Source organism: Protopterus annectens, chromosome 2.part1, assembly GCF_019279795.1.
Source record: "Protopterus annectens isolate FY-2018-M chromosome 2.part1, PAN1.0, whole genome shotgun sequence".
Taxonomy (NCBI): Eukaryota; Metazoa; Chordata; order Ceratodontiformes; family Protopteridae; genus Protopterus; species Protopterus annectens.
This window is the reverse complement of record NC_056729.1, coordinates 267,130,244-267,149,561: the sequence shown is the minus strand read 5'-3', so window position 1 is coordinate 267,149,561 and position 19,318 is coordinate 267,130,244. Positions and strand designations below refer to the sequence as shown.

The following is a 19,318-nucleotide window of genomic DNA, read 5'->3' as shown; positions in this document are numbered from 1 at the left end:
TCTGTCTTTATCTTTGCATTTTTTTGGAATGTCGGTAGTCGGGTGGCTTACTGAAGCCATTTCTGGATAATTGAACAGAGTACCAAAATATTTAGAAGCATAAATAAACAGTCGACGAATAGTTCGAGGTTTGACTAAGGCACAAAACCGACAGTGAGGTACGTCATGGTCTGGGCCTAAGCAAGGAATGCAGTACGAATGAAAATCTTTATGAGGTATTTGCTTTCCACAAGAAATACAATTGTTAACTTTTACTGACATCTGTTTAGAGCAAGAAAAAGCTTCCCCAATGGGGTGCTTAGCTTAGTTGAAGACTTCGGTTCTGAAACTGGAAAATGAAAATTTCAGGAGTTGGCAAACTGGCACTTGTGAACTGCTTCTGCTTCGGGCACCGCATGGCAAGAAAGACTGATGTAATGGCATCAGCTGCATGCTTTATACCCCTGACTACCTGACGTCATGGAAGATGAGACAGCATCCGACACAGGACCCAAGACTTCGATAATCAGGCCGACTAAAGGCTACTGCAAGCAGATAACCCAAATGTGATGACTGCAACAGTGAAACACGAAGAACATCTTGATTTCTACTGCAAACAGGGTCTTACATCTTGTTAACTCCTGGAAAGCATTTCTTTCATTTTCGGACTGAAGAGTGCCAATCCATCATAAGGGGCATTAAAGGACATTTTGAAATGTTCTGCAAAATCACAAAGTCACATTCAACCATGTCTATTAATGGTTATGCTGCTGTCGGCTGGTCTAGAAGCACCTTTCATGACATCAAAAATAAAAATGCATCAAGACATTAGATAAGGATTGAAGGATAGTCAACTGAGTCAATACCTTTCCTCTGCTCAGCAGATAGGGATGCTGAAAGAGATTTAGAGAGCTCTTTGGATGGAACACTCTGAAAATAACTGACATGAGCCAAGCAGTTCAGCTCCCTGATGGTGAAGGTAGCTGAAGCATAGACTCATTTCCCAAACCTGTCCAATGCATCAGACTTCCTCTTTGCTTGATGGACTGTAGAACTCTCTTCTGCTAGCTCCTTTCTGGTAGCTGTTGCCACTGCCACAGAATCCATGGCAGGGCCCTTGCTCCAGTGGGAATGACCTTTGAGCATTACTAGAAATTTGTCAGCTTTACAAAAAATTGGCTCAGCTATGTCTGGTTCCTTCCATGCCCATTTGGACAGGAGGTCTACAATCCTGTCAGTGGGAGGGACAACCCAAGAAGTAGGTGTGCCAGCTCTGAAAGCCTCAATGAATACTAACTCCTCTTGGGAATGTGCTTCAGTGGACCCCCCTCTCCTTTCTGTTTGAGCAGTTCCAAATTTTTTTCTGAATGCAACATCCTCAAGAGGAGATCTAGGGGCCCATTCCCTTTAATCGAAGTCAGTAGCTTCTGTGACTGATTCCTGAGGGGAATCAGTGCGTCTCTTTTTACACTTGTGCATCCAACATACCTCTTTGATGGGATGTTTCAGAGAGACTCTGAAGCTGATGGGGTTCCTCAACCAAAGCTTCGTCCAGGGTTTAAGGCTTCTAGATGTTGGCTGTCCCAAAGGGACAAGATAAGCAGGTTCAAGATGCAGGGAAATCCTGCGGGAGAAGGATGGATCTCAGTTTGAAATGGAAGTCTGCTCTCTGAATCGACAGAGTGCTATTTTGAAAGCATCAGAGGCCAAGCCAGAGCCAGATCCAGGGAGCTTCAATGAAGGAGCAGAGATCCCTATGGAAGGCTTGCCCTGAGAAACCAGTCTCTGAAGCTGGTGGAGGAGCAAAGTAGTCCAACACTGAAGCCCAGAAGGAGATGAACAGATCTGAAGGTCTCGGCACTGAACCAACTTCCCTGGATCAGATGTCAGCCACATGGCACTGAAATACAGAAGGCTCTGAAATGTTCAGAGCTGAGTGAATCAAAGAAACCATTGGAGTTGAAGAAGACCATGTCTTCAACTCTGCTAAGACATACCTCCAAGGGAACTCTGAAAAATAACTGACATGAGCCAAGTAGTTCAGCTCCCTGATGGTGAAGGTAGCTGAAGCATAGACTCATTTCCCAAACCTGTCCAATGCATCAGACTTCCTCTTTGCTTGAGGGACTGTAGAACTCTCTTCTGCTAGCTCCTTTCTGGTAGCTGTTGCCACTGCCACAGAATCCATGGCAGGGCCCTTGCTCCAGTGGGAATGACCTTACAGCATTACTAGAAATTTGTCAGCTTTACAAAAAAATTGGCTAAGACATACCTCCAAGGGAACTCTGATCCAACCGCATCAATACTGCAGGTTTGATCAGAGAAGAAACTAGAACATGGTGAGGTGAAGAAACCAGTCCCGTTTCCAGTATCGACTGGAACTGGGAGGACCCACCCACTGGATTTGAGTCCTGAGGGATTTCCTCATCATCTTGTCTATTTCAGCCTCAGAAAGACTCTTGGAGAACTTGACTGAGCGGAGACACGAAGCAGAGAAGGAAGGTCTTAAGATCCAGTAAAAAGACCTCTCCTGGAGGATTGGTGATCTTAACCAAAGGGATACTGGCTCTAGAAGAAGTGGAGCACTGGATCTGATGAGAACTGGTTCTGAAACCAGAACTGGATCTGAGAGTTTTGCTACCTTAGGAGCTGAAGCCTAAGACGAAGAATGCTCTGGAGACTGTTTCTTCAAAAATTTGTTTCTTCAAAAATTTAAGTTTTTCTTTTTCTCTTTCCTTTTTTCTCTCTTTAGGGTTTTCACTCCTAGCACAATCAGCTGTCTTCTTAGGGAGAGTGGATGCAGCACAGGGCCCAGATGAGTGAGAAGGGGTACTTTCTCCCACAGAGGAAGGAAGAAGCCCTTTTAAAACCAGTTTCCTATATCACAAGTATTGCCTTGTGACCAAAGACTTTGCAAATGCTGCACTGGGGCCATCCAGGTCTGCAGCTCTGAAACAACAAACATTTCTGGTGAGAGTCAGGACTGCAGAGAGACAGAGATAGTGAGGAAAAAGATGCCAACAGGTGTCCGAGAGACATGAAAACCCAAATAAAGCTAATAGTCAAGTATAAAAATATTTTATATATATATATATATATATATATATATATATATATATATGTGTGTGTATATACATACATACACATATAAGATATATACATGTGTGTATATATATATATATATATATATATATATATATATATCAGAGAAAAAAGGAATAACAGAGACAGAACTCAATGGAAAAAAAGAGAAATTAATAATAAATGTCACTTATCTCCTCCCACAAAAAACTGCCCGAGGTCCAAGGACCGTGTCTTTAGCATTTGACGGCAAATGAGATCTGAGTTAACTTGCTTGTTACAAAGGGATTATGGGTAAGGGAAGGTGCCAAAGCATTGTATCCAAAGCTTGAGGGTGGCCAAAGTTGGACCAAAGTCAGATCTGAAGGCCCACCCATTGTGGAACCGATAGAGCAACATCAGATCTGGGCTTTCTTCTGTGATGAAAGCTCATTGGAGAATGGTCCAGACTAACTGCATTAATAAGAATTGCTCACTGTCTCTAACAAAGGAGTTCATCTTCCAGGTTGACTTTCCCTAGTGCTAGTGAGTTAAGTATACAGAAACTGCCAACAGGAAGGACTTTCACTTACAACACTGAGCTGGGTAGAAAAAACTAAAAGGGAAAAAAACTTTCTGATGTACAATAATAATACACATATAGATTTCACTTCCACTACTAAGGGCATCTAACCTTATGGTAAGTGACTGTTATTAGTGACAGAGCTATCTCTGTACAAACTGTCATGCATGCAGGCTCCAGAGGGGATATCGCCATAACCAGCTGTCATATTTTTAGTAATACATGCCATTACTCAGAGTTAACCTGCAGCAACAGGTGGAAAACCTAAAATCAAAGCGGTAATGCATAAATCTAGTTTAAGTAACTTTTGCACTCTAACCGTTGATTACTCCCCCTGCATGAAACAAATTATCAACATACAAAAAGTGAGCTCCACTTAACACAAACATTCAAAACCTCCTTCCACTATTTTCCCCATCAGTCAGTATACATTTTTAAGTTCAGCTTGCAGTCTCACACATGTGCAGCTATGTGATCTGGGTTTTTCAAAGCAAAATTTTTGGCAAGTGACTGATAGAGTAACACAATGCATCCACATATCACCTGCTGTCTCTTAATTCACACTCAATATTCCTTCTGTCATCCCAAATTTCAAACTTCTGCTGTAGTGCTGAGTATTTTCTAAACAGTGAGGACATCTGCTTTGGGTTCCTCACTCCCCAAGCTGGTACTTGCTGTTGATCTCCGTCAGGGGAGGTCAACTAAATTCCTCTTCTCTAGTGTCCCTGAGTCTCCAATATCTTCATAGCTTCCTCCGGTGAGTCAAAGGATGAGGCCCCTGTGGCGGAGATACAAGATGTTACTTGATATTCTTTTCCCTGCAGCTCCTCTGTACTAGAATACAGGAAGTGCGTCATCATCTTGTAGAAGCTGAGAATTCCTGGTGTGCCAGAATTTCAAAATCTTACCAAAGCCTCAATAAAACTTGCTCCCATAAGGCAAACTTTGCAAATCTGACTAGGATGGACCAAGCCTTTGTCACAGCACTCTGTTGAGGGATCCAGGCAGTCCTATGCAAACTTTCTAGCACCAGATCCAAATCAAGCAACTGCATACACTCATTTAACATAGTCTTCATGAATCTCATACAGGCAGCACCTTCCATTTTTTGGGATGCCGAAAATTCTTACATTCTTTTGCCTAGACCCATCTTCAAAACCCACCATTAAGGCATCCATAAATTGCAGTTCCACTTGGCTGCTTCTACTTTCATTTCTAAGAGTTCATTTTCTGAAATTACTGACTGAAATGCATCCATGTATATTAACAACTTCAGAGATCTCCCTCAATTGTTTATCAGTACATTTAATATGTGTCAATTCTGTTGTTTATTTACTGAATTTATTTACATATAGTGAGAAGTGCAACATCTGGGTCCAGTTCCTCTTGTATAACTTGTTCAATATCTACCATGTAGTCATTTTTCTGAGCACCTCTGTCTACCCGTTTCAAATGCCAGTTCTTTTTCGTTCTCGTTTCCTCTTGCCATATATCTCATTCAGATAAATACTTCTATGGTGACATCTGCTTACTATTTCAACAACTCTACTGTATTTGTAGCCATTTGTTAACAACAGGAGATGTATACTCATCCACTTTTTACTCAGAGAGAGATAAGCTTTTCCACCTGCTACTTTACTGGGACCAAGCCAGAGGTCTAGCCTTGTCTTTTTGGAAAGCATACTGGAAAGGGGTGGACTCAAGAAGCTTTGCAGAGACAGATACGTGGTCCTTTGTTCGTACGTTTACAAAACATTAACTGGATTACTTCTCCAGGTCCTGGACAGGCTTTGTTAGGACCATACTCTAGGGGCTCCAGGATCCTGTATTTTCTCCTGGGATAGATAAGTTATGGTAATTTACCAATGAACTCCACAACAAACTCGTAAAAAACACATGCAAGGTCCGCAAAGACTCTGACTGGCTAAACTTGTTTACACTTAAAAAAAAAATCCAACAGGTTCACGCCACCAGTTCAAACCCAACAGAGAGGTCAACCCCCAATGGCAGAATTTAAACTATCAGAATCACAGATGGAAATAAATAATGTAACTGTTTTACAAGACATATTGACCGACAATCTGATTATTGTGTGCAGAATGCTAATCTTGGTTGTCATATTGTTACAAACAAAAAATGTCACTTTAAAATATATAATTTCTTATCCTATCCGATAGATTCCGATTGTGGTGATTTGTTTGAATGTGGCCTTACCTTTATTCCCACCAAACAAGCAAATCTTGCATATGTCTTCATGCATCTTAAATTACATACTCTAAAATTACATTTTAAGCTACTTTTTATGAATTTGACAATATGAATCTCCTTAGGATTGAGTACATTTAATCTTCCTATACTCCAGATTATCATGTGTTTTGAAAAGATATGTGAGCTCGATTTTCGTGAAGCCTTATATGATAAATCAAGGAAACAGTATGCGTCTAAAAATTTATGGAGTAGTGAAATTGAATTGTTACATGAACATGGTAGACACAATCTTAGATTTATGAAGCCAGACAAAGGGGGTGGGTTGGTCATTATGGATGGTAATGACTATGTTGAAAGAATGCGGGTGATGCTGTCCGATGACATTTATGAAATCTCATCCCCAAATGAAGTAAATTTGGCATACAAGAAAATCAGGAATATATTAAAGGATATGTTTCTAGACTGATAAATAAAATTATTTAAATACTAAAGCTCCCAAAGTCGCCATTATCTCTGGCATCTCAAAAATACATAAAGATTTACATCAACCACCTTTGAGACCTATTGCAGATGCCAGGGGTTCCATTACCTACCCTATGCCAAGTATTTGGATTCAAAACTAAAGCATTTGTTTATGAAAGAACCCCATTTATGCATAGACTCCTGGGATTTTCTGAATAATGAGGGAGTTATTTTTGTTACTATTGATAATAAGAACCTTTACTTCTGTTATCAGTCATGATATAGGGTTATCATGGTTCACAGAGTACATTTTTGATAAGGGTGTTTCACTGGATTCCATTAACACCTATGAAATATTGTTAGAGTTAGTTTTAAAGAATAATTATCTTATATTTGAACAGAATTATTATGTATGGCATACTGGGATGGCAATGGGCTCTGCTTGTGGGGGCCTTTTTGCTAATATTGTAATGTTGCAATGGGAGAATAATTTTTTTGTTCAATTCATATTTTTGCTGTGCTTGTAAATTTTATACCCATTATTTAGATGATATATTTATACTGTGGGATGATAATAAGGATAGGTTACTGGAGTTTGTAAGCTACATTAACCAGACCACAGATGTTTTACAATTTTCATTCAAGTTCAATGAATCAAGTATTGCATTTTTTGATGTATGGCTTAGGAAAGATATTTTCCATAAGAGATTTTGTTCACAAATTTACCATAACCCCATGTTTTCCAATGAATATCTACATTTTATGAGATTATATCCATTCACACAAAAATGTGTTGTCATGAAAGGACAGTTTGTCAGGGCGGCACTTATGGTATCCGCATTTAAAAATTTTCTACATGACCGTGGTACCATTAAAAGTACATTTGTAGCACGGTGCTATCCTATTTCATTTGTGGATGAGTTGATGTATGAAGTGATAACTAAAAGGGAAAGAGCATTCTACCACCCCTTATTGAATCACGATTATAACAGGACTCATGATTTCTGCAAGGGTATTGGTGCTGAGGTAACAAACATTAGTCCAGTGAGTGTGGGGAATAATCAAGAGGTTATTAGATATGAATATAAAACCCCTATAATAGTTAATTTATTACACAGTTTAATGCTGATAATCATATTATTTGAAAAAATGTTGAAAAAAATTAAGCAAATTCTTCAAGAAGACAAATTGATTTCTGTCAGGTGGGTGAGAGACCAGTGATTATTTATACAAGGGGAGCTAATTTATAATCTGTTACTGAGGGATTTGGTAGTAAAACCGGTATATACACTTTAGGTAGGAACATCCAAAATGTATTGTATGTCAAAATGCGGGCATTGGATTTTAGTATGTGAAAGTTTTAAAATTAAAAACATAAATTTGATATTGGAAAGTATTTTCAATTGTTGTACAACTTGGGTTGTATATGCAGCTATGTGCCAACATTATTCAGCTTACTATACAGGTAAGACAGAACATAAGTTGAAGAACTGCATTAGGGAGCATGTTAATGATATAAGAAATACTAAGTTATATAATGTGTTAGCAAAACATATTGTGGATAAACCTACACATAGTTTTAAATTTGCTACTAGTGTGGGGACCCATGGGAATTATACTTAGAGAAACGCAAATTGTTTTGGCAGCTCTATTTTAATGCCAATGTATGGTCCGGATAAATGGTCAAGTTTCTATTACCTGCTTACTTAAGCTTAAAACTTTGTAAATATAATAAACATACTGTTTTAGTAATTAAAAATTTATTTTTGATTGTTGTGCAGGTTTTTATGTAATTTAATGTGTATTTGATTACTGTTAGCGTTATTTTTAATGTAAGTTAGAATTGCATTTTAGCTTTATATCTGAGTTGATTGCTTGGAGGCTTGGCTATCACATGGTGAGGGAATAGCTTTTTAAATGATTTGCTATGGTAGTTGAATTAATCTGATGAAGTTTATAAAACAAAAGTGCTTATTTTATACTGTATATTTCACTAAAACATATTTTTATAAAAAAAAAATTGTGGCATGAACCAGTTTAGCCAGTCAGAGTCTCTATGGTAATTTACCCATATAGCCATAGGCTACTGCAGCCGTGAAACTGATGAACATAATGCAGCTGTGTAAGTTGCACTTGCCATAATAGTAGATGTTGGAATTCCTCACTGGTGCAGTAGCCACACCCTCCCTCCTTTCCCTTACCTTTTTGGATTTCAGGACAAGTATGATCTCTCCCCTTCTGGGGCAAGAAAGTCTTAAGAGATTTCTGCTATATACTCCCCTGGGGTTTTCAATCCAGACCTTTATATCCTGAGCAGGATATAATCCATACAGCCATAGGCTACTGCAGCAATTAAGAATTCAAACATCTACTACTACTTAATACCCTATTTTTATCATTGATTCAACATTTACAGAACATGCTTTCAAAATTATATATATTTTTGTACATACAGTGGACATAAGTTTACACACCTCTGTTAAAATGTCAGGTTTTTGTAATATAAAAAAAATGAGACCACAATAAATGATTTCAAAACTTTTCCCACCTTTAATGTGACCTATAACCTGTACAAGCCAATTGAAAAACAAATCTGTTAGGGGAAAAATATAAAAAATAAATGTACAATAAGCTGGTTGCATAAGTCTGCACACCCTTAAACTAATACTTTGTTGAAGCACCTGTTGATTTAATTACAACATTCAGTCTTCTTGGGTAGGAGTCTATCAGCATAGCACATCTTGACTTGGCAATGTTTGCCCGCTCATCCTTTCAAAAATGCTCCAAATCTGTCAGATTGCGAGGGGATCTCTTGTGCACAGCCCTCTTCAGGTCACCCTAACACATTTTCTGTTGGATTTAGGTCTGGGCTCTGGCTGGGGCATTACAAAACTTTAATTTTCTTTTGGTGAAGCCATTTTTTTTGTTGATTTGGATGTATGCTTAGGGTCATTGTCGTGCTGAAAGGTGAAATTCCTCTTCATCTTTCTATCAGACGCCTGAAGGTTTTTGGGTCAAAAGTGACTGGTATTTGGAACTGTTCATAATTCCCACCACGTTGAGTAAAGCCACAGTTCCAGTTGACGAAAAGCAAGCCCAAAGCATGACACTGCCACCACCATGCTTCACTGTGGGGATGGTGTTATTTTGGTGATGCGAATGGTTGTTTTTGTGCCAAATGTCCCTTTTGGAATTGTGGCCAAAAAGTACAATCTTGGTCTCATCAGACCATAACACATTTTCCCACATGCTTTGGGAGACTTGATGTGTTGTTTTGTAAATTTTACCCAGGTCTGGATGTTTTTCTCTGTAAGAAAAGGCTTTCGTCTTGCAACCCTACCCCATAATCCAGACCTATGGAGAATACAGGAGATTGTTGTCGCATGCAGTACACAACCAGTACTTGCCAAAAATTCCTGCACCTCCTTCAGAGTTGCTGTAGGTCTCTTGGCAGCCTCCCTTACCAGTTTTCATCTCACCTATTCATCAATTTTGGAGGGATGTCCAGTTCTTTGCAACAGCACTGCTGCCCCATATTTTCTCCACTTTTTGATGACCGTCTTCATTGTGTTCCATGGTATATCCAATGCTTTTTGTACCCTTCTCCTGATACCTTTCAACAATGAGATCCCTTTGATGCTTTGTAAGCTCTCTGCAAACCAGGCAATAGAGCAAATGTCAGGAAAATCCTACTAGGACAGCTGAACTTTATTTGAGGTTAATCAGAGTCTCTTTAATCAATGGCAGGCATGTACCCAAGAAGACTGAATGCTGTAATTAAAGCAAAAGGTGCTTCAACAAAGTATTAGTTTAAGGGTGTGCACACTTATGCAACCAGCTTATTGTACGTTTTTTATATTTTTTCCCCTAACATATTTGTTTGTTTTTCAATTGAATTGTACAGGTTATAGGTCACATTAAAGGTAGGAAAAGTTTTGAAATGATTTATTGTGGTCTCATTTTTTTATATCACAAAAACATAGCATTTTAACAGGAGTGTGTACATTTTATATCCAGTGTGGGTGGGGTGTGTGTGTATATATATATATATATATATATATATATATATATATATATATATATATATGTAGTAGCAGAGCTGTGGGTTTGAGAATATTTGAGAGAATAGTAGAATAGGGGAGGTGTTGAAAAACTATGAGGAGAACTGAACAGTGGTTTGTCATGAAGCAGGTCCTCAATTACTGGCAAGGTAGGGGAAGGGTTGTTTGTGAGAAGGTATGATTGGAAGGATGTGGTATAAAGGGATAGGAGTAACACAGCTAGCGAGAGAGAGGATAGGTTATATTAGAGGCAGAGTAAAGAAGGTCGATTGTAGTTAAGGTCAAGGGTGCTAGATTGTAGATAAAGTAAAGATAATCTTATGTAGAAGAGTCAGAAAGTAGACTTTATGAGATAATGGAAGAAGTGAGATTGAAATTTGTATGTGGAGTGCTGACTGGAGGATAGGGAGAAGGGGAGGAGCCTGTCTAGGAATAGAGGGAATTGATCCTGAGGTGTGTGGGAATGGGAGCAGGGTATGGGGAGTTGAGTGAGAAAATGGGGGTGGGGTATGGGGAGCAAAGTGAGCTCAAGCACATTGAGGGTGAACGGAGCAGGCAGCACCTGGAGCTAGCAAAGCAATAGCAGTACTGAGCCTGCAGAATAAAAACTATCAGTATCAGTGTAAACACTAACCTGGTAAGTCAGGAATAGAGGAAAATAGTACAGGATGGCTTTACAATAAAGACGAATTAAAGAAAGTACTTGCACTAGCTTTTGAAAGTCGAATAAGAATTTCATGCACTAGTCTGTGAAAGTCCAAGGGAAAAGCCTGATAGTAAGATAGAGGGTCGAAGGTATCCTTTTTTTAGGGAATTATAAGCCCTGTGTCCAAATATGCTTCTGAGGAACAGGGTCGCCAAACTACAAGAAGTACTGAAGGGAGTCACTGGAGGGAAGTCTATTAGTCTGAAAGAATGAGGGGGGGCTATGGAAACTACAGCCAGTAGAAACTAGTTGATAAGGAAACAGAAATAATGTATTGGGAACACAGAGGAGTCAGATCATGCATCTTTGCTAAGGCAGACTTTAAGATACAGATGAAGGAATTCTTATCTCACATAGGACTTTATGAGTAGGTTAAGACGAGGCTTAAGTGAATCAGGGGCATAAGCAGGGCTTCTGAGCCAATCAAGTTAATACAGGAGGTCAGATCTCCATACACATATTAAACAAAAAGCTCCTGAGTAGTATATATCAAGTATTGCACAGAGATATCCAGGGCCTAATTATCAAACTAGACTGAGAGAAATCTTTAACCATCCAAATAAAGGATGATTAAATGGGACCAAGTTTGTGAGGCTCCTAATAATGTGAAAAAAATCAAAACACTTTCCAATTTTTTGCATGGAAATGTCTTCACAAATACTTTTATACACCATCAAGGTTAACCAAGATATTTCTGGGATGCTCAGAGATTTGTTGAAGATGTAGAACAGATGTTAAGGGGCACCTGGGAACATATTTTTGGGACTGTGATGATCCATTTTATTTTACGAGACGTTAGTCAGGCAGCTATGGGGCAAGGAGAAGACTGAACTAACTAAAGATGTATTAATGTTAAATTGGATGCTGAGCACTGATATTTCTGGGCAAAAGCTTGCCTTAGAGTCTTTTTATGAAAAACGCTATCACTACAAATTGGAAATCCCAGACATTACCAGTGATAAAATCTTTAAAATCCCTTCAAGTTTGTGAGAAGCGCTGTAAGAGGGGTGCAGAAAACTTATGCCAAATGGATAAACTGGATCTACAGGTGCAGCATTTTAGGGTTAGTTTTTCATCCGAAAGTAAGTAGACTTCGGGAAATACTGTCAGTGGCCTACCAACTTAAGTCTACATTAATAAGGTTACAGAGTTTGTTAGATAATGGGAACAATGACACATGGCTGTGGTCAAGAATATACTAGTAACTCACATTGTTGTCTTAGGACAAGATTGTTTCTTTGTTTTTATTTATTTCCTCTTGCATTTTGTGATCCACTACAATTTTATTCAAAACACTGTCTTAATTCTGTTACAATTTTTGATGTTTATGATTCATATACTTGTTAACCGATTGATTGAACGTACATTCTTGTTAATAATAAAAGAACAGCTATTCTAAAATTTAAAAAAAAAATGCAAATGCTTGATAAGAATATCATAGACCACACTGCCAAGTATCATATCAATCAGAACCAGTACAGAATAAAAGTATTTTTAACAATGAGGAAATCACTCACTACCCTAATGAGGGCAGTCTTTGTACTATGATACATGCAGAGAATGGACTAGAAAGGATCCAAAAACTCATTTACCACTAGATGAGATGCAAATTGTTCCTAAACAATAAAAGATGAAAACCAACACCAAAGAATTGAGTCTCAAAGTCAAATAAATGAACAAACAACATGAGTTGAAGTGGTAACGATATCATTTGAAAATGTTTGTATCTAATTCCCACAGGACTTCATCAGCACAAGATTATGCAAAACAAACCACATTAAAGGGACAGTTGCCAATGTTTACACTAGATTAAAATGTGGTATAAAAATATAAACAATAAATATAATACATATGGAAGGAAAAAAACAAAACAAATTGTTCCAATATAGACAGTCACAACTTTGTGGATCTCATTTTAGGGCAAATGAGATATAAATAAAATCATTAACACTAGGCTGTACACTGGCATTAAATCTAAGATGCCAAATCAACTTCCTATATTCCAGTTTGTTCTCCCAGTCATCCCTTCTTATGCTCACTGCAGCCTTTAAAATAAGAGACTGATTTTTTTTTTTGAATCCATGCAAAGCACTGAATGCTTATATAAAGCACCGTCAGTGCTGTGCTTTTTGATGGAATAAAGATGTTCATATATCCTTTATTCTAAGTGACAAGAATGAACTTAGCTGACTTAAGTGGCATGAATGAACTGAGCTGACAAGTGGCAAAATGTTAGACCTATGAGACATGTTACATTGGGAAAACAGAGCATTACTTACAGCAAAGAATAAATGAAAAGCTTTAGTCTGTCAAAGAACATAACACTAACTATGCTTTGTACAGGCATCCAGTACTTCAGATTTTTCTGTGGTGGCTGGTACTGGCTGCACTTATGCTCTACCATAAAACTAGAGTTCAACAGTGATGAGCTTACTTGAAGTCGCCTTTTTCTCAAATATACCTATCCTCTTGTCGACTGGGTTAGTCCCACTAGGCTAGTGGCATCTATACTACTAGCAGAAATTTGGCCAGGGCATCAGGGAACTTCTGCTCTTTTCGATAGGTGCAATAGGATATTTTACATCCACCTGCGCTATCAATTCAAGCAGATGGGACCTCAGCTTAACATGTCATCTGAAGGACGGAAAAGACAATACTGCAACTTCCCCAATGCTATGCTGGAGTGTAAGCCATCCAGTCTTCCGGGGTAGGAATAGAACCCTCAGCCTTCTGGTCTTCCAGCACCAAAGATGAGTGTGCTGTTGTGTGACAAATACTGCATTTGGAATGTAATCAGGATGCTCCTTGTATTACACTGCAATTAAGAACTTTTTATTCTGAAAATGCATGCTAATACAACTCCTGTTATTCCATCAGCAGTTTAACTGAAAGTAACTATTTACAATGTGCCCCTGATTTATGTCATAGTTTTTCCTTTATTTTTTGGATTTGTCCTGGATTTTTGAAGTAGCAGGCTGACAGCTCTGCTTAAAGTAAAACTATTAAAGGAAGTCAAGGTATGTGGAACAAACTTAAAGCGGTTCTTATGAAAAGTTGGTACAAAAAGTGATCTGTTGTAGGTTGAGAAGGATTTGAAGCTCAAACAATAAGAAATAAAGCTGGTTAACTAGGGAGAAGTCTTTCTGCACAGTTGTGCTAATGCAGTAAAAGGGAACTTTAGTATTGTATGGACTTGCTTGCCACGGGTTGTATACCAAGTTGAGAAATTAATGTCCACAAACTTCAGCAAACAAGTTAACAAAGGTGACTAGGGGAAAGCAAACAGGAGATATATGCTATTTTTAAGCAGCAGCACATAATAGCCTTACTTAGACTTACCTACTTATAGGGAGAAACATCTGCAGTGTAGTAAGGGTTAAATTTCTTAACATCTATTCAGTGGGGTGGGGACTAATGGTTCTCAGGGACAAAGGTTAGCAGTCTGGAAGGAACAGTAGTTGTTACAGTACTGGACTGATTCGTTTTCGGTAGCATTCTTCAGAAATGAGAAAATGTCTACACTGTTTAATCCTAGTGACTAGCGTACTTATATCATTGCTGATTCAAGACAAACAAAAGTTTGGGAAACAGATCTCAAATCTTGACTAATTCCTGGTGAGTAACAGCACAACTTACTTTAAAGCTCTTCTGTTGTACACACAGAAGTCCAGTGATCCCGAAGGACCAGGGTAGAAGTATTGCGTTCTGCTTCACAGCTGTATGGATTACATTAAATAACTGGAATTTATTGTAAACAGCAGGAAAACTCCAAATGTAGTCTGTGTGGGGATTATAGGGTGGTTGCATGCGTCCAAGAAAATTCTTCTAAAACTGGAGTATAGTGATGGCAGACATCCGTTTTGCATTACTGCAGTTAACAGGTGTTTTGGTGTGCTTTTTTTTATTTTTTTGCACACTGGTCTAAATTTGTAATACTGTGTTCCTGTGGACCTTAAGGTCAGTTTAAATGTGGCATTTCTTCAAAATGGTTTTGGCTTCTGCTTTTAGTAGAGCGAATTAACTCTCAGCACACCATGTCTCAATCATTTCCATGTTTGATAAACAAGTAAATACAGTTAAAGGCTGAAAATGCAAAAAAATGCAGAACCTCATCTATTCTGAACACACAAAAAATAAATTTAAACAGAGTATTTATACTAGTGTACGTATGTGCAGGGCCATAAGGTTCAGCAAATACAGAAACAAACCACTGTTTATGACGAATTACAATACTAATATACAAGTTTGTGAAGCAACTCCAGAGCTTTGTCATACCAGGTGTGAGAGGCATGCACAGCCATGAAACTTGCAGTCTGCCCCTCTAGACTTTACAGCTACAAGGATTTTAGTGTTTAAAACTGGCAGGAGCAGCTTTAGATGCAGGCTGTTCTTAAAGCATCTCTAATCAGGGGGAGCTGAATTACTCTGTGCATTAAGTATACTGGGAGGGCATTGCAAACCATTTTCCTTTGAGAAAACTTTTGAAATGGATCCTTCTGGTGAAACTGTATTTCTTTGTTTATTTAAATTGGTGGATATTGCATGCAGTAAATTGAGGAAATTAACATTTAACACATTTACTAGGAAGTGTTTAAGCAGTGCTGCAGGGAACTTACACATTGGTCAATGCTGTTGGATGTATAGCTTTTAGTAGTGGTATAAATTACATTTATTCTAGCATGCTTCCATTAAGTGTTATAGAGGCTTAGCTGAGCCAACATAGCATGTAAGAATACCAGTGTCAAATAGGAACAATATCTGAATGTCTAGTTTTATCTTGTAGGATATAATACAGCTGGATTTCTCATCTGAAATTTTTTTAAGGCTATAGTTGGGGGAAGGCAGGTGATATTAAAGGAAAAGGAATTATCAGTTTGCACTTCCACAGGCATCACACTTCCTGTAGGCTGTGACCCATATCACAATCTTCTGCATCAATTTAAGGGGTGTGCACTTTGTAGGAATCTTTCCTGTAAGCTCACACTATCTGTATCTGCTAGCAATCATCCCAGGAAAAGTGCCTGCATATGATGCTGAAATGGACATCTGGATTTTATTCTCTCAAACCATCTAAGAGCTCCTGTAGTCTCCATATCCTAAATATTCATCCTCACTGTAGCTGTAATGTTCTTGAAAAGGGTGACATATCTGTTATTGCAGTAGTTACTAATGTTTTAGCAATGCCACTCACTTCTAGTACCAGCTGAAGTTTGATATGTTCCTTGTCAGCTGTCACTTTTTTTAGATGAAATGGAAAGAGCCAGAATGACCACTGTACAAAAAAGTTACCAAAAGTCACCAGTCAGTGGAGATCCAGTATGAAGCCGATATGCCAAACTTAAAGGATCAGAAATCTGGGCCTAATTTCTTGAGATCTGTCTCTGTAGTAAAGCCTGTTGCTTCATTAATGGCACCTGGCTAATGGTCATCCATGGATCAAGACATTGACCAGACACTCCCACTCTCATTCATGGGTTCCATGAACAGATGGATGATGAGGCTTCTCCATGGCTTAATTTCTTCTGAGTAATTCCTACAGTCAGGTTGTAGCCAATACCATCTTTCACTTTGTGCTGGTTTGGTAGGTAACAGAGGTTATAAGCATGTAACATGGTTCCCCCTACTAGGAACAAAAATGTGCGACTCCAGTTCTTGAAAGTTCTGCTTTAATATTGTTTCTGGCCAAGTGACAACTTTGTACTTTCCAGTAGTGGAGGAGACTTTCCGATGAGCGACAGGTCTCACTTGCTTGCCACAGGTGTCCCTCTTTCACTGGGCACAGACTAATGCATTTTTTCTTGCTGCTTTTTGCCCCCACTAATTATTGACCATCAACCCTTCCTGCTGAGTTAGCTTATTCATTCCCTTTCACTGCTCATTACTTTGGAGTATGAGTGATATCTCACCAGTCCCCATCAGATAGCTCACACCACCCAGTGTGCCTCCCCTGACTGCATGCTAATTACGTCCACCCCTCCAGAATAGGTGGGCATGCTATACCCCTTTACTTCTTCCCTTTCCTTCCGGCTCCTCCTACATTGGGGCCTCTAATTGTACCATGGTGTCCTGATTCACAGCAAGGGCTACATCCTTCAGTAATATGGTACTAGGCTTGGAGATTCATTTTCAGTTTGGCGATTGCTTGCTGACTTCAAACATGCGAATATGATGGTATCAGATGGTTCTTCAGCAGTTAAGACTGTTTAATGCCAAGCCTTGTGTTCTCTAGTCAGGTATTAACTTAGCTGTTGGAAGCCTCTCAAGTGTTGGTCACATTAATGCAATCCTTTGCTAATCAGACATGTCTACAATGTCAGAAGTAGGTTATCCCTTATTTAACAGTATTCCATAGGCCTGCTCATCTCAGAGTACAATGCAGGACTCCTTCTTGGTTCTTTAGAAAAAGAAGCTCCGCCCCATTCAAATTTTCTTTATGCACAGAAATAGAAAAATCAGAAATTCTTCCATGGGAGTACTGAATTCTCCTGTGTGGCTTGCTCTCTCTCTTTATAAGTACTGAAGATGATGAGGGAATCCCTTATCTGACCTGAATATCCCTGCCCATCTGCAAGGAAGAAACTTGAACAATACTCTGGTCAGAGCAATACTGAATCTTATATAATGCCTTTTGTGTATCATTGTCTTCTGCTTGTAAGCGCACAATTCTAGCACATTTATTCTGTAGAAAGATGACCAGATTCACTAAAAGATCCAGATTTCTTATGCTTCCCACTTTAAAGAACACCAGGGCTGATTTGTTAGTCATCTTACCAACCCAGCACAATTCCAAATGTCACAGTATCTGACATGAGATCTCCTGGGAAAAAAATCACATGACTTAGGCCGTTATGGAAAAACAGACAAGGGTACTGGCGCACAAGTCTTTTTAGCAGTAAACATGTATGCTCATTTGAAAAACAAATAAATGGATGTAGACTGTCATACGACAAGTGTATTAGAGGCATCCATAATATGTTGCAGTGGATAAAGAAGAAAAGCAATGAATAAACTACAACCCAGAACCATTTGAGGTTATATGCCTCATTATACCACCGACTAATGAGCACTGCTTTAAGGAAAGTCACGCTATAAGCCTATACTACTGTAAGTTATTAAAACTGAGATACAGAAAGAAGGCAAACACCACAGGGGTGGTCTAGGGTGAGACTAAATTAAACCCAGATATTATTTTGATAAAGTCAGAAAATAAATGCACACTGAAAGTTGCACAATCTTTCTCCTCGGACATTTCAGTTCTTTAACCTCACACTTTTTTTGTATCTTTTTATCCCCATGTCTGCTGACCAACAAGCCTTCCCAACTGAAAACAGCCCTTTGTTTCTCCTACAATACTGGGGTAAGAATTGTCCATCATTCAGGCAGCCACAAGGGTTATTTGTGCCTTAGCATTCTAGCAAAGCAGGAGTATCTCCCGCCATTCACTCATTTGTGCTCCTTTGCACCCTCAGACAAGGTCTACCTTTGCCATCCTGGATATGTACAGCCCATGACCTCCATATTTCCAGCTTGCCACTTATCATGTAAGCCCCCACTTCCACTCAAAGGCTAGCACTATCCAAATGGGAACAAACAGATCCTCACCTCAGGATGGACAAGCTGTAGGTTCTGCACTCCCTCTATGCCTGCTTGATTTCTTTCCATCTCCCAAGTGATTATCTTAACTCGCATCATCTGAACTACAGTTAGGGCATCATCCCTCTGTGCCACAGAGCTGGGATTCCCTGACCTCAGACTTCACTTCCCATTTATAGTCTGTTACATGGCATTGTTAGGATCATTTAACATCCCCCCTGCAGTTTTATTGAGTAAGCTCTTCTAAGTCTAGAAAGCAAAAGATAATTGTTAAGAATACCACATAATTTCAAACAAGCCCTTAATTAAATGTCCTCTTTTGCTGGGGTGCAGGTAAATTTGGAAACATTCTCATAGAAGCAGTACTGAATGAAAAAGTTCACTGACCTTTCTGATAATAGTTTTTTTTTTTTTTTTATGGGGAAACCCAACAAGGCTTTTTCCTCCAAGCTTCTACAGACTCAAGTGCCGCCACAGAGGTTTGATGGAAATTTTTAGCAATATCATCTGAGCTAGCCACAATAACAGTCTGAGAATGTAAAGAATTTTCCCATTCAAAACATTAAAAGTATTTGTATCCTACGAAGCCTTAGGTACTTGGACAGTCTGTACAAATTTACTGCACAATTCTCACTTTCCTGGAGCTCCAGTCATTGATTAACAAAG

General features: G+C 38.8%; 1 protein-coding gene across 1 annotated transcript in view; it reads left to right on the top strand.

Annotated features, from left to right (window-relative positions):
• The first annotated feature begins 14,504 nt into the window (after positions 1–14,504).
• SLC9B2 (solute carrier family 9 member B2) overlaps positions 14,505–19,318 on the top strand; it is a 504,139-nt gene continuing 499,325 nt past the window's right edge. Inside the window, exon 1 of the mRNA XM_044062122.1 lies at positions 14,505–14,674. The gene's annotated coding sequence lies outside the window, so the exon portion shown is untranslated. The remainder of the gene's footprint in view (positions 14,675–19,318) is intronic.